This window comes from Leptonychotes weddellii, chromosome 3 (genome assembly GCF_054177405.1).
Source record: "Leptonychotes weddellii isolate Sample4059 chromosome 3, ASM5417740v2, whole genome shotgun sequence".
Classification (NCBI taxonomy): domain Eukaryota; kingdom Metazoa; phylum Chordata; class Mammalia; order Carnivora; family Phocidae; genus Leptonychotes; species Leptonychotes weddellii.
The window spans coordinates 121,469,684-121,483,851 of record NC_138371.1 but is presented as its reverse complement, the minus strand read 5'-3'; the positions used below and the strand labels follow the sequence as shown (position 1 = coordinate 121,483,851).

The following is a 14,168-nucleotide window of genomic DNA, read 5'->3' as shown; positions in this document are numbered from 1 at the left end:
GGAAGAATTGTGAGATTTGATAGTCCCACTGGCATCAGGATTATTAACGGGTATTCAAGTTTTGTCCCAGCTGCCTCCTTCTTCAAACCAGGCAGCGACAGTCTCCACATGCTAGCTTCAGTTCGCTGAGTGGCTGGCCTGGCCTCTTCTGCTTCTAACATGTGTTTGTTATTGTTGCTGCTGTTGTAATGGGAGTAATTACTCTGTGCCAAATTCTGTGAAGCATATTACACACAAAACCTCATTAACTCTTCACAACAACCCAGGTAAGTATTAACTTAATCTTACAAAATTAATTCATTCAAAAACATTTATCGAGCACCCATGCAAGCCAAGCATGGTGCTAGGCACTGGGAATAGTGTTGGGACAAAAATGGACAGAGTCCCAGCTCTCCTGGGGAGCTGAAATGTTATCGAGGGAGGCGGACATTAAGAACTAGGTGGTGAAATGTACAGGGAACAAAGAGATTCAATGTGGTCTGAGGAGTGAGGGAAGGTGCCCCTGAGAGGGTGAAAAGCAGACACCTTGTCCAAGTAGAAGACAGCCAGGCGAAGAGGGACAAAAGCCATCCAGGCAGGGTGATCAGCATGTGTGGAGGCTCAGATTATACAGGTAAGGATGTCCAGGCTCATTTTTTCATTCGTGTGTTCAACCAATATTTATTGATATGCCAGACATTGAGCTTGGTCCTCCAGAAACAGTGGTAAATCAAGGTTACTGCCTTCAAGGCACTTCTATTTCAAGGGAAAAATAAAAATAAGAGACAAATAAGTCTGTGAACAACTATTATATAGTAGTAAGTAGTATGGAGGAATAAAATAAGACGATGTGTTTGGGGGTCTGTTTTTGATTAGTCTTCAGAGATGGTAGCTCAAAGAAATAACATTTACTAGTGAGCTGTAACCTGAATGACAGAAAGGAGCTTTCATAACAAGACCTGGGGGAAAAGCAACCCAGGCAGAGGAAACAGCAAGTGCAAAGGTCCTGAGGTGGGACCAACTGGGCACATTGGAGGAATAGGAAGAAGTCTGGTATAGAGCAGAGTTGGAGAGGGAAGCAGGGGCCAACTCCTGAAGAGCAGAGCTTCTACCCGGGCTTCTGGTATGATGGACTTACCTGTTCGCTCAGGGTTAGGAGTTAGGAAGTGATTCTGGGTACTGCAGGAGGCCTTTGGAATGTCATATGCAGGGACTAATGGGTTCTGACTTTTGAAGGCCACTGTGGCTGCTCTGTAGAGAACAGATGATAGGGTAAATGGCAGTGGCCCAGAGCCCATTAACGAGCCTGCTGCTGAAGGAGAAGCTAGAGAGGCTGACAGAAGTAGAGATACAGAGACATGAACAAATTTGGGAGGTTTGGGAGGTAAAGTGCATACATAATCTGTCTAAGCCCACACTGCCAGCAAGGAGCAGAGCCAGGATTTGTGACATCTGAGTTACATTCAGATGGTCAGATGGGTTCTCTACTGAGATGATTACTTGGATTGAGCAGAGACAGTATTCATCACATTTGAGGGCATGAACCTGACTCTGATGGCAGCCAGGTATGACCTGGAAGAGGTGCTTAAACGTATTGTGCCTCTGTTTCTTCATCTGTAAATTGGGATGATAATAACAGCACCTCAGAGGGCTATAGTGAGAACCTACAGCACTCAGAATACTTCCTGGCACATATAGACAGTCAGTAAATGTTAGCTATTTTTTAGAAAAATAATGTACAAAAAATTTACCATTTTAAGTGTATGGTTCAGTGGCACTAATATATTCACAAGATATACAAACATCACCACTGTCCATTTCCAGGACTATTTCATCTTTCCAAACTGACATTCTGTACCCATTAAACAATGATTCCTCATTGCTTCTACCTGGCCCCTAGTGCTCTGTATTCTGCTTTCTGTCCCTATGAATTTGCCTAGTCTCGGTACCTCAGATAAGTGGAATCATACAATATTTGTCCTTTTGAGTCTGATTTATTTCACTTACCATAATGTCTTCAAGGTTCATCCCTATTGTAACATGTGTCAGAATTTCATGACTTTTGAAGGCCGAATGATATTCCATGTTTGTATATACCCCATTTTGTTTATCCATTCATCTGATGATGGGCATTTAGATGATTTCTACCTTTTGGCTATTGTGAATAATGCTGCTATGAACAATGAATATATAAGTATCTGAATTTCTGTTTTTAACTCTTTTGGGTATATACCTAGAAGTGGAATTGCTGGATCATGTAGTAATTCTATGCAATTTAACTTTTTGAGGAACTGCCAAACAGTTTTCCAAGTGGCTGTATCATTTTACATTCCAACAAACAATGCACGAGTGTTCCAACTTCTCCACATCCTGGCCAACATTGGCTATTTTCCAATTTTTTGATGATAGCCAACCTGATGAATGGTAGGCAGAAAAATAATTTTTTAAAGGAAAAAAATGAAAACTTCCCAACAGATGCTTTCAACCTGGCTGTTGGCAGAAGCCTTTTGTCTGGCATTGACTGGTTTTACAAATAAGAGCCAACATTTTAAAGCCAGGAGATTCCTCTCTCTCTCTCTCTCTCTCACACACACACACACACACACACACACACACACACACACCCCTTCTCCCCAGACATCCCATTGGCCCAGGCCAGGACATGTGGACATGGTTGCTACATTTCTGCATACATGAAGGTTCTATGAACCTTCTTTTTATTTTATTTTATTTTATTTATTTATTTATTTATTTATTTATTTATTTATTTATTTATTTTCTATGAACCTTCTCACTGGACTAATGCACTTTACCCACTTTACCTGTATTTCCCTGCTGGATTTTCTTCCCTTCCATGGTAGCCACGTGCAATCTCTCTGTCCTGTCAGCATCCCTTCTTCTGCCTGGCCCCATCCTCCTGTTCAGCAAGGCCCCTGCTCTCCCCTTTCCCGATGTCTTTTGCTTTTCTTTAGCTCACTCTGGTTCAAGGAAAGAGGAGATTGGCAATGCTGTTTGTTAGGAGGAGCACCAAATGTCCTGAGGGGGGCCCTGAGGGTAGCTGGAATGTGGTAGAGCCCAGCAATTAGGGACTCTGAGTCAGTCTCTGATGATTACCCCAAAAGGCAAGGCAGTAGGATTGTGAAAAGTCTCCAAGCCTCCATTCTAGGACCATGCTGATTGATCTCATTCATGAATCTCCTCCAGGTATTCTTCCCCTTCTATTGTCTATTCATTCATCCCTTCATCTAGCACACATTTACTGAGCACCTACCATGTTCTAGGCATAGCCTATAGGATTACAAAGATGGTTCCTGCTCTTCCCCAGAACTGGTGGGGAGCTCCTGGAACACTGAGACTAGTTGGGTCATTATTATTCATCACAGAAGCCACCAGGAAAAGAGGGAAACCAATGCTAGGATTGCTTGGGTTTATTCTAGGGCAGTGGTTCTCAAACTTGAGTGTGCATCAGAATCACCTGGAGGGCTTGTTAGGACAGGTTGCTGGGACCCATCCTAGAGTTTCTAATTCAGTAGGTCTGGTGTGAGACCTGAGAATTTGAATTTCCAACAAGTCCTTAGGGGATGATGATGCTGCTGGTTCAGGACACACCTTGAGAAACACTGTTCTACGAAAATTATGCCAGGGTTGTTCTAAGAAAATTCATGTGACAGTCATTGCTGCTAAATGTTATAGGAGGATTGCTGAAATGACTGGCTGTCTTGATAGCAATCCCAAATTAAAACTGTTGGGGCTAGAAATCAGCTATCCCTTTGGCTGGGCCCATACTTGGGGAAAGGGATTTTAGCTCAGAATAATGAACCAGTAACTTTCTGAGTTGTTACTTCTGCATGCCAGGGATCCTTGGAGAAGCCCTTTTAAGTCTCGACCTAGTTAAAGTCAGTTGAATCTTTCCCTGAAGGTGAAGCTACTGAGGCTGCTGTTGCCAAGATCACTTACTGAAAACAGTGGCTTGCCCAAGACAGTCACTCATCTCTGCAGAAACATCCGGAGTTCTAATCCCTGGAGTTATCAGAGGGTCACTTATCTTCTCTTATTCTGGGCAATGAGGCAGCTCTTAGCTTGTTGATTTAAGAACTGAATTCTTCTACAGTCTCCACTTATTTAAAATTTGTCCTTATCAAGAAACAAGTATTATTTTATGTAGGCCCCAGTCTACAGTTAAAAAGGGAGCAGAGAGGGAGGAACCCCTAATTAACTGCCCTTTGAAGGTATAGGTTAGTATTTGCAGGTGCATATGACTCTATCTGAGGTTCTTTTTTATTTTCAGTTTGGATCTGTCCTAATTTGAGGGAAATCAATGCTTTCATGGTGGTAAAATTCTAAACAACGTTTTACCTACAGCAGTGGTTCTCAGCCTTGGCTGCACAATGGAATCACCTATGGAACTTTATAAAGTCCTGATCCCAATGGCCAAAGCTGGAACAATTTGAGCAACAAAATTAAGTAGTATTGGATTACAACCCAAAGTAGAAACAAATATTCATGGGTCCATACTGACATGTATAAATGCTTGAATAAAGAAATAGGGAGAAGAGACAAATCTCCTGTGCAGAAGAATCTAAATAAATTATATAGATACTCTGTCCTCCAGGAGGTAGAACATAACTCCTTAAATTGGATCTGTCCCCTCCTACAACCAAAGAGGAGGCACAACACCTTGGGGGCCTCTTTGGATTTTGGAAGCAACATAATTTTCACTTGAGTGTGTTACTCCAGCCCATTCACCAAGTGACCTAAAAAGCTGCTGGTTTTGAGTGGGACCCAGAGCAACAGAAGGCTCTGCAACAAGTCTAGACTGTGGTACAAGCTGTTCTGCTGCTTGGGCCATATGACCCAGCAGATCCGATGGCGTTTGAAATGTCAGTAGCAGATAAGGATGTTTTGGAGCCTCAGGCAGGTCCCTATGGGCGAACTGCAGCACATTCGCTTAGGATTTTGGGAGCAAAGCTCTGTCATCCTCTGCAAATAACTACCCTCCTTTCGGGAAACAGCTCTCAGCCTGCAACTGGGCCTTAGTAGAGACTTAATGCTTAACGATGGGCTACCAAGTTAACACGAGACCTGAACTTCCCATTGTGAATTGGGTGTTTTATGACCCCCCCTCCGCCCTCCCGCCCTCCCGCCCCGCCCCCCGCTGCAAGCCATGCACAGCAGCACTCCATCATCAAATGGAAGTGGTATATATGTAAGTGTGCACAAGAAAGTTACATGAAGAAGAGGACCAAATGCGCTTGGTCTCACTCGCTACACTATCTTCTCTCCCCAGCCTGCACCTCCAGCCTTATGGAGAGTTGCCTACAATCAGTTGACTGAGGAAGAGAAGACTTGAGCCTGGTTTACAAAGCCTGGGTTCTGCACATTGTGTAGGTACCACCTGCAAGTGGACAGCTGTAGAACTACAGACCCTTCCTGGGACATCCCTGAAGGCAGTGGTGAAGGAAACCCTCCCCCCCAGGGGGCAGAACTTCAGGCGGTGCACCTGGTTGTTCACTTTGTTAGGAAGAAGAAATGGCCACATGTGTGATTATAGACTGATTCATGGACTGTAGCCAAATGGTCAGGGAAGAAACATGATTGGAAACTCCATGACAAGGAAACTTGGGGATGTGTATGTAGAAAGATCTCTGTGAAGGGCAAAGGTCTTAATATATTTGTGTCCCAAATGAATATTAACCAAAGGGTGAGCTTAGCAGAGGAGGATTTTGATAATCAAGTGGATAGGATGACTCATTCTGTCTTTCCCCAGGGAGAGGCTCTGTGATATCAACCAGAGGGCTCATGAATGAAGTGGCTCTGGTGGTAGGGATGGAGGTCATGCATGGGCTCAGCAACATGGACTTCCACTTACCAAGGTTGACCTGGCTATGGTCACCACCAAGTACCCAATCCACCAGCAGTAGAGGCCAACACTGAGCCCCCAATATGGCATTATTTCCCAGGGTGATCAGCCAGCTACCTGGTGGCAGGCTGATTATATTGGACTGCTTCCATCATGGAAGGAGCGGTGTTTTGTTTTTACTGGAACAGATACTTACTCTGGATATGAAATTGCTTTCCTTACATGCAATGTTTCTGCCAAAACTACTATCCATGGACTTACAGAAAACCTTGTCCACCATCATGGTATTCCATGCAGCATTGCTTCTCATTAAGGAACTCATTTAACAGTAAATGAAGTACAGCAGTGGGTCCATGCTCAGGGCTTCACTGGTCTTACCATCTTCTCCTCCTTACCCTACATCGTGAAGCAGCTGGCTTGATAGAATGGTGGAATGGCCTTTTGAAGACTCAGTTACAGCACCAGCTAGGTGGCCATACCTTGCAGGGCTGGAACAAGGTTCTCTGGAACACTGTACATACTGTGAATCGACATCCAATATATGGTGCTGTTTCTCCCATAGCTCACGAGTCCAGGAATCAAGGGGTAGAAATGGGAGTGGCACCACTTGCTATTACCCCAGTGATCCAGTAGCAAAGTTTTTTGCTTCCTATTCTCACAACTTATGCTTTGCTGGTCTGGAAGAGGACTTAGTTCTTTTTTTTTTTTTCTTTTTCAAATCATTATTTAAATTCTAGTTAGTTAACATATAGTGTAATATTGGTTTCAGAAGTAGAATTTAGGGGCACTGGGTGGCTCAGTCAGTTAAGTGTCCGCCTTTGGCTCAGGTTATGATTCAAGGGTCCTGGGATCGAGCCCCACGTTGGGCCCCCTTCTCAGCTGGGAGTTTGCTTCTCCCTCTCCCTCTGTCCCTCCCCTCCATTTATGCTCTCTCTCTCTCACATAAATAAATAAAATCTTTTAAAAAATATAGAATTTAGTGATTCATCACTTACATATAACACCCAGTGCTCATTGTATCAAGTGCCTTCCCTAATATCCATCACCCATTTAGCCCATCCCCCACCCACTTCTCTCTATCACCCCTCAGTTTGTTCTCTGTAATTAAGCATCTTTTATGGTTTGTTTCCCTCTCTCTTTTTTTCCCCTTTCCATATGTTCATCTGTTTTGTTTCTTAAATTCCTCATATGAGTGAAATCAAATGGTATTTTTCTTTCTCGGACTGACCTATTTCACTTAGCATAATACACTCTAGCTCCATCCATGTCATTGCAAATGGCAAGATTTCATTCTTTTTGATGGCCGAGTAATATTCCATTGTATACATATACCACATCTTCTTTATTCATTCATCAGTCAATAGACACTTGGGCTCTTTCCATAGTTTGGCTATTGTTGATAATGCTGCTATAAACATCAGATGTGTGTACCCTTCAAATCTGTATTTTTGTATCCTTTGGGTAAATACCCAGTAGTGCAATTGCTGGATCATAGAGTAGTTTTATTTTTAACTTTTTGAGGAATCTCCACACTGTTTTCTAGAATGGCTACACCAGTTTGTATTCCCACCAATAGTGAGAATTTTCTCTGCATCCTCGCCAACATATGTTGTTTCCCGGGTTGTAAATTTTAGCCATTCTGACAGGTGTGAAGTGGTATCTCATCATGGTTTTGATTTGTGTTTCCCTGATGATGACTGATGTTGAGCATCTTTTCATGTGTCTGCTGGCCACCTGGATGTCTTCTTTGGAAAAATGTCTATTCATGTCTTCTGCCCATTTCTTAATTGGATTATTTGTTTTTTCGGTGTTGAGTTTGATAAGTTCTTTATAGATTTTGGATACTAACCCTTTATCAGATATGTCATTTGCAAATATCTTCTCCCATTCCATAGGCTGCCTTTTAATTTTGTTGATTGTTTCCTTCACTGTGCAGAAGCTTTTTATCTTGATGAAATCCCAATAGTTCATGTTTGCTTTTGTTTCCCTTGCCTCTGGTGATGACATGTCCAGTAAGAAGTTGCTATAGCCGAGGTCAAAGAGGTTGCTGCCTGTGTTCTCCTCTAGGATTTTAATGGTTTCCTGTCTCACATTTAGGTCTTTCATCCATTTTGAATTTATTTTTGTGTATGGTGTAAGTGTCCATTTTCATTCTTCTGCATGTTGCTGTCCAGTTTTCCCAACACCATTTGTTGAATAGAGGCCTTAGTTGTAAAGGGAAGAATGCTTCCACCAGAAGACACAACAATGAGTCCACTGAACTGAAAGTTAAGATGGCTGCCCAGCCACTTTGGGCTCCTCATGCCTCTGAATCAACAAGCAAAGAAGGGAGCTATTATATTGCCTGGGGTAACTGATCTTGACTACCAAGGGGAAATTGGACTGCTACTCCATAGTGAATGTAAGGAAGATTATGTCTGGAATACAGGAGATCTCTTAGGGTGTCTCTTAGTATTACCATGTCCTATGATTAAGGTAAATTGAAATCTATAACCCAATCCAGGCTGGACTATTAATGCCCCAGATCCTTCAGAAATGAAGGTTTGGGTCACTCCATCAGATAGAGAACCAGGACCAGCTGAGGTGCTTGTTGAGGGCAAAGGGAATACAGAATGGGTAGTGGAAGACGGTAATTATAAATGCCAGCTACAGCCATGTGACCAGTTAGAGAGACAAGGAATATAATTTTTATGAGTTTTTAAGTTACAGCATATCAAGGAGAAGAGTAAATATTACTTAAGGACTTTATGTCCTCTTCTGGGTAAGGGGTTAGTGTGTTTCCAGCTGTATGCAAGATAGTTGTACCGTGTTAGGTGGAATTATGATTTTGCTATTGTCTTTATTTGGAGATCAAGTATGGCTTAAGGAGGTACATATGGGTGCCACACTTACAAGATGTGGACTTGTGATGGTTAATTATATGTGTCAATTTGCCGGGCCATGGGGTGCCAGATATTTGGTTAAAGTTTATACTGGATGTTTCTATGAAGGTGTTTTTAGATGAGGTTAACATTCAAATTGGTAGACTGAGTAAAGCAGATTGCACTCCCTAATGTAGGAGGGATTCAACCAATCAGTTGAAGGTTGACCTTCCTCCAAGTAAGAGAGGACTCTTCATATCTGACAGCCTTTCAACTGGGATATAGGTTTTCTTCTTGCCTTCAGACTCAGACTGAAACATTGGATCTTCCTTGTTCTCAGGCCTTCAGACTCAGACTAGAACTGTATCATCAGGTCTCCTGGGTCTCCAGCTTGCCATCTCACCTTGCAGATCTTGGGACTTGCCAACCTCCATAATTGCCAATTCCTCTAATCTCTTCCTCTCTCTCTGTAGGTCTACATGTATATCTATCATCTATCTATCTATCTATCTATCATCTATCTATCATCTATCTATCTCTGTCACCTATTGGTTCTGTTTCTCTGAAGAACCCTCACTAATGCAGGGAGAATGAACATATCTCCCATGCAGAACTCCAAATCTATTCTGCCCACAAGGAGGTGGAACATAACTCCCCACTCTTAAGTGTGGGTTGTGCATAGTGAATTCCTTCCAAAGAGTACAGTATGGAAGTGGGGGGAGAGTAGTGTTATAGTGAAGAAACCTGACAAACACTACTGCAGCGAGGTGACCAAGATCAACAGCAACAGTGACAAGTAATGCTAGTAGTATGTAACCTTGATATGATGTGATGAAAATGGCACTTTACCTTTGTGGTCTTAATCCCCAGCACCCATAACTCCATGGGTCCCACTTCAGGAGCAGGAGCACAAAGGAGTGGTGACTTGGGTCTCCCATGCTGTCTCTTGGTACTGGGAAGGACTGCCCTCTACATATATCAGCCTGTGAAGCATGGTCTCAAAGGGGATGGAGTGATCATCTGGAGAAAGAAGAGATAGTTTCATACTACAGATTGGTGAAGAAGGTTATATTAGTTTTACTTATATTTTCTCTCTTTCCATAATTAGTATGTAACATTTTTGCCCTTTTATTGGTTAACAACTTTATTGAGATCTAATTCATATACCATATCTCTTACTCATTTAAAGTGTACAGTTCAATGGTTTTTAGTTTATTTACAGAGTTGTGCAACCATCAGCACAATCCATTTTAGAATATTTGCATCCCACCAGAAAGAAATGTTCCCTTTAGTAGTCACCCCTATTTTCCTCCCTAGCCCCAGGCAACTGCTAATCTGTCTCTGTAGATTTGCCTACTCTGGACATTTCATATAAATGAAATCATACAATGTGTAGTCTTTGGTGACTGACTGGCTTCTTTCACTTAGTGTAATGTTTTCAAGGTTCATCCCTCTTGTAGTATGTTGCCAAATAATATTCCACTATATGGATATGCCACATTTATTTATTCATTCATCAACTTAAGGACTGCTATGGACTGAATGCTTGTGTTCCCCTCGAATTCATAAGTGGAAGACTAACTTACAATGCGATGGTGTTTGGAGGTGGGGTCTTTCGGAGGTAATCAGGTCATGAGGGTGGAGTCTTCTTGATAGGATTAGTGCCCTTATAAAAAGAGACATACAAGAACTTCCTTCCTCTCTCAACCCCCTAGGAAGATGTAATGAGAAGATGACCATCTGCAAACCAAGTAGAGGATTCTCATCAGAATCCAGCCATGATTTTGGACTTTCCAGGCTCCAGAACTGTGAGAAATAAATGTATGTTGTTTAAAACACTCAGTCTATGGTAATTTGTTATAGCAACCCAAACTAAGAGGACCTTTGGGTTATTTCCACTTTTTTGACTATTATGAAAATGTGGCTATGGACATTCATGTATAAGTTTTTGTGTGCACATGTTTTCAGTTTCTCTTGGGTATACACCTAGGAGTAGATTTGCTGGGTCATATGTTAATTCTATGTTAACCTTTTGAGGAACAGCCATACTTTTTCAAAGCAGTGCACCATTTTACATACAAAGCAGTGTATGAGGGTTCCACTTTCTCCATACCTTTGCCAACACTTGTTATGATCTGTCTTTTTGATTATGGCCATCCTGTGGGTATGAAGTAGTATCTCATTGTTGTTTTGATTTGCATTTCTCTGATGGCTGATTATATTAATTATGAGTGTTCTTAGAAGCTATGGAATAAATCTTTCTTTCAGTGAATTAATAAGGCAGGTTGCAGGCCCTGTAACTCTTCCCTCACTTTCCAGGAGTTGAGGCACTGACTTAGACCATTAATATCTCCAGGACCTTGGCCATAGCCTCCCATTGGTCTCCCTGCCTCTACTCTTATCCTACTCCAAACCACCATCCACACGTCTGCTGGAATTACTAAATTATCCTTGTGTAAAATCCTCCTTTGGCTCCTCATCCATAAGATAAAGGATAATTTCCTTAAGTCTGGAATGTAAGACTGGATTCAGCGGCTGGATTCAGCTGCCCTTTGGCATTCCCCTATTGCTGCTTTCTGTTCCCTGAGCAGGCCTGGTGCCTGTGCACATTGTCTCCTCCACTTGGAATGTTTATCTCTCAAAACCCAGTTCTCTTCCTCCTCCACCTGGAGAGGAAGAAAGAAGAAGGTAACTGCCCCCCCCCACTGTATCCCCATTACACTTTCCTTGTACCATCACACCATAATGGTCTCTTTTTCAAGTCTCTAGTCCCAATGACTCTGTAAGCAACTCAGAAGCAGAGAACATTACTTCTTATCAGCTACCTATATACCCAGGGCCAGCCCAGTGCCTGACACTTCCATGGGAGAGACTCAGCAAAAGCTTGTGGTCAGACCAGCTGAAACAAACTCATGGAAATGTTTCTTTCTGGTAATAATCAGAATCATGTTCACTTTTCTTAATCAGATTGAGCCCAGTACCTATTGTAGTCAGTAGATTGAATTGAAGGTTTAAGAGTCCCATCAGATATTCATGTGTTTGCTCACTGGGCAGGAGTGGGTATGACATCCAGTCAGGAGGCAACTACAGTGACCTGGGAGGAGAGATGATGGTGATTTATTTTAGGAACCTTGAAAGAGCAGGTGGATAAAGATGCTGAAGCATCCACATCACTTCCTTGTAGATGAGACAAAGTAAAGAACTCACCCCCTCATTTCCACATGAAGTTCCTGTGCTCTCTAACTAACGGTAAAATGATTATTTGGTTTCCATCCAGTAAGCCTATGACTCAGTGAGGAAAATGGACAATTGTATTAATTGAGGGAACTTTTTCTTGGGGGTTTTTCGGTTTCCCTATGAAAAGCCTGGTTGGAAAACTTCCCTTTCATGCACTCTCTGGAGCTGGGTCTTTAAGCAGAGGCTGAAAAAAATTACTTAGGCGCTCTCTGTTGGAGTCCTCCCCACCCCTCCATATCACAAATGTCAGCTTTTAAAGGACGAGAATCATGTATCTCTTTTTAGATCTCCTTGCAATGCTTAGCCTACTCAAATAAATGTCAACAAATAATTACATTCTTACAGATAGATGGACATGGAAGAAGCCAGAAATCTTTTATTTAATTCATTGGATTTAATTGTCAGATGAGAGAAGTATTCTATTGGAGAAAAACAAGAGAAATTCTACCTGATATGAATTAACAGAAATCTCTAGAATCATCCTGAGACAAAATAAAACCATACATAGGAGTATATAAAGTTTAACACCTCACATATTTAAGTAAAATGATAATGTTCTGATAATTCACTAGTGATGTAGCCACTTCCTGAATTATGAACAATCAACTTCAGAATATCTGTACAAATGAACTGCTATCTTGCTTCTGCTGCTTTGCCACCACCACCCTCCTTCCTGCCTTGCTGAAAGTATCCCTCATTCTTTATGTATGTTGGGATGAAAACTAGGTGATAGTCATGATCTTTTTAAGGGTAGAGAAAGAGGAGCACAAAGTATTATTTTATCTTATAAAGCCAACTGCACCATCTCTGTCAATGGGACTTCAGGGGAAGAGATGAAACATCTGTTGAGATTCTACCATGTGGCCAGGTAGAAGCTGGGGAGGCAGAGTTATTTAGGTCACAGCTCTTGTCTGGTTTGGTGAGGGAAGGAAATGGGAGAGGAAACCTCAAAGGGGATGCACAGGGCCAGAATGTGAGTGGGGGCAGCATTCCAACAATAGAAGAGCCTGCGGGTGGTGGTGGGACAGTCAGTAATGTTGTGAAAGGGGGGTAGAACAGGGAGGGGGCAAAGGGAAAATGGGATCTGCTCTAGATGATTGGTAGAGGTAAAAGGAAGGTGCTGAGGGGTCCGGCCTTGCTGGAGGATTTCTGGGGATAAAAATAAATAAGCATAAACAAGGTATCAGGGGCACCTGGGTGACTCAGTCGTTAAGCATCTGCCTTCGGCTCAGGTCATGATCCCAGGGTCCTGGGATCGAGCCCTACATCGGGCTCCTTGCTCCGCGGGAGGCCGGCTTCTCCCTCTCCCACTACCCCTGCTTGTGTTCCCTCTCTCGCTGTGTTTCTCTCTGTCAAATAAATAAAATCTTTAAAAAAATAAACAAGATATCAGCATCAAATAGTAGAATAAGGCTTCAAAAATCTGTCAAGGAGTAGAGAAGGGAAGGTATAGTTAGCTAAATCATGAGATGAAGAGAGGGACCAACGGTGAGGGGGCAGCATTAAAGGACTGAGATGGTTTTGGAAGAGAGATCCGTACCCCAAATATTCATCTCTAAAGAAAGTCTGAGTTACTTAAAATGCACTTGAAGAGAACTACTGCCCGAGAAGACCCAAGATTGAAAGAAGACTGAAAGGAAATCATGTTAATGAATGAAAAGACTGAATATCATAAAATGTCAATTCTTCTCATATTAATTTAGAGTTTTAACACAATCAAAGCCCCAACAAAATTTTTGTTTTATTTTTGGAATATGACATATTACTCTGCAGGTTATCTAGAAAAATAAACAAGTGATAATAGCTATGAGAATCTAGGAAAAGAAGAGTACAGAGTGGGTTCAAGCCCTACAAGGACAAGAGAACGTTCTAAAAAGCAACAATAATTAACAGTAAACACTGGTACAAGATCAGACAGCTTTGGGAAGGTCAGACCTATAACTGATCCTAGAAATGCCATATAGTGGAGTAGTTAAGAAGAGTGGGTTTGAGGGGCGCCTGGGTGGCTCAGTCGGTTAAGCGTCTGCCTTCAGCTTGGGTCATGATCCCAGGGTCTTGGCATCGAGCCCCAAGCTGGGCTCCCTGCTCAGTGGGGAGTCTGCTTCTCCCTCTCCCTCTGCCTGTCGCTCCCCCTGCTTGTGCTCTTTCTCTGTCAAATAAATAAAATCTTAAAAAAATGTTAATTAAAAAATAAAAAGAAGAGTGAGTTCGAATCCTCCTGCCACTTCTTG

The 14,168-nt window shown here is 42.3% G+C and overlaps 1 protein-coding gene across 3 annotated transcripts in view; it reads right to left on the bottom strand.

Moving 5' to 3' along the window:
- Window positions 1-296: 296 nt before the first annotated feature.
- Window positions 297-14,168, bottom strand: part of SPRYD7 (SPRY domain containing 7) — a 40,997-nt gene continuing 27,125 nt past the window's right edge. The window contains exons 7-11 of one of the 3 annotated variants that reach the window (XR_014143746.1): window positions 11,682-11,794; window positions 9,550-9,720; window positions 2,802-2,957; window positions 1,118-1,230; window positions 297-735 (exon numbers count right to left, since the gene is read on the bottom strand). The gene's annotated coding sequence lies outside the window, so the exon portion shown is untranslated. Of the gene's footprint in view, window positions 736-1,117; window positions 1,231-2,801; window positions 2,958-9,549; window positions 9,721-10,286; window positions 10,441-11,681; window positions 11,795-14,168 lie in introns of all 3 variants that reach the window. The other 2 variants (XR_014143747.1, XR_014143745.1) reach the window with 2 other exon arrangements.